Below are 1846 nucleotides of genomic sequence, written 5' to 3'. Positions count from 1 at the left end.
CGAGGTAAGGGCCCATAAATGAGGGGGACACCTTCCTACAAATCCTCTAGCTTGTTCTCCCACGAATTTGGCTGCCAAGTGCTCATTAAGACCTTCAAATTTGTCTCCAAGTTGACCAACAAGGCTACACAAAGCACCCATTAGACTTGTTGGCATAATGACTAACCAAATTCACTCTATTAACATAAAAATAATCAAAAACATGCAATAAACAAATGAGAATGGTGGACTAAGCCAAATTAGGAGGTTGAATGAGCCCAAATAATTATACATTTTTGGGGCTCATCATCACCCCCCTACTGAAAGTGTTGCTCATCCTCTGAGCAACCAAATCTCTCCCCTTGTCTTTGATGGCCCTGGTGACTTCCTTGGCTAATCATCTCGGCCGATTTCTCCTTTGGCTTCCCGCTTTTCAAACTTTCCTGTAGAAACTGTTCGTTGGCTTCCTGTAGAAACAGTCTCTGTCTTCCTGTAGAAACAGTCTGCTAGCTTCCTGTAGAAACAGTCTGCTAGCTTCAATGAACTGCCCGAGAATAGATATTGCATGCCGAAGCTGGATGGGAATCACTGTTTTTCGATTGGTTAACCTTGATTCATGTTTCTGTTCCTGGCATGACAATACTTTCCGACTGTGGCAGCTTTCTTTGCTTCATAAAATGCTTACTGCAATAGCAAATATAATAATAGATTTGTATCCCACAGCCAACCCAAATATAACATTAGTTGCTGCTTCCAGTCCTGCATGAATCGGCAACATCTAGGACAGGGCTGTAAGCATTACTAGTGCAGTATTCAGTGACAAAACCAATAACAAGGCCAGACCACAAACCAATAGCACCACAGAAGAAAAGCTCCCAGTTCTTTACAACCTTCTGGGCACCAAAATTGAAGATAGTGAAGGATGAAGGCAATGCAACTAGGCTTACAGCAACAATGCCAATAGACATCACTACTATGGAGATAATACGTTGCTTTTTCAATGCAGGCTCAATTTCCTTCACAGCCTTGATCTCAAATATGTTAGTTGCAAACAGAGTTGTGATTAAGCAAGCAATGATACCCATTGAACTAATAAGCAAGGGATAACACATGGCAGTAAGATCATGAGAGTTTTCAAATGATGATATGGATGCAACAACCAGAGTTGCACAGGAAGATTCAGTCATAGGACCCAAATAGATCTGATCCCATACCAGCGATATCTCCAACATTGTCACCAACATTATCAGCAATGACAGCTGGGTTGCGTGGATCGTCTTCAGGAATGTTCCTCTCAACCTTGCCAACAAGATCAACACCTACATCTGCTGCTTTGGTGCAAATACCACCACCTACGCTGCCAAACAAAGCCATGGAAGAACCACCGAGACCATATTTGAAGATGTTGAAATAAGTTTTGCTAACCATTTCATATATTTTTCTCTAAGATGTTCTGCTAATTTTCGTTTATCTCCATCTGAATTCGAATACACTTTGAGTGAATCATGATCATTGCAACAATTTCGGAGAGAAATAAAACAATCATCAAATGAGTTGATGATAGAGAACCAATTAACTGATTGTGCACACTTTAGTTGAGGATGTGGAAAGTGCCGATGAACAGCAGTTCATGAGTTTCAGCCAAGCTGTCTTCAATTTCTCCGTGATTTGTGATGAGGTGGAAAAAACATGTGCGCTAGATTTTTCAAACTGCAGTGATACATGTCTTCTTCTCTCCGTTAATTAATTGACATCCTGTTCACTGGAGTTCAACTACCATTAACTGTGTTTTTTTTTTTAATTTTTCACGTGAATGGCCGATCATGCTGCGTGATTTTTGCCTTGAGCGCTAGAGAAGACAATCGGT

The 1846-nt window shown here is 40.9% G+C and overlaps 1 pseudogene; it reads right to left on the bottom strand.

The window, feature by feature from the left end:
- Positions 1 to 719: 719 nt before the first annotated feature.
- LOC149208620 (pyrophosphate-energized vacuolar membrane proton pump pseudogene) lies at positions 720 to 1064 on the bottom strand (annotated as a pseudogene).
- Positions 1065 to 1846: the final 782 nt, after the last annotated feature.

Source organism: Pinus tabuliformis, chromosome 1_2 (genome assembly GCF_031772625.1).
Source record: "Pinus tabuliformis cultivar Carrire ecotype Pingquan chromosome 1_2, CPIR1, whole genome shotgun sequence".
NCBI classification, from domain to species: domain Eukaryota; kingdom Viridiplantae; phylum Streptophyta; class Pinopsida; order Pinales; family Pinaceae; genus Pinus; species Pinus tabuliformis.
Note: the sequence above shows the minus strand (reverse complement) of the source record. Positions and strands in the feature narration are given on the sequence as shown.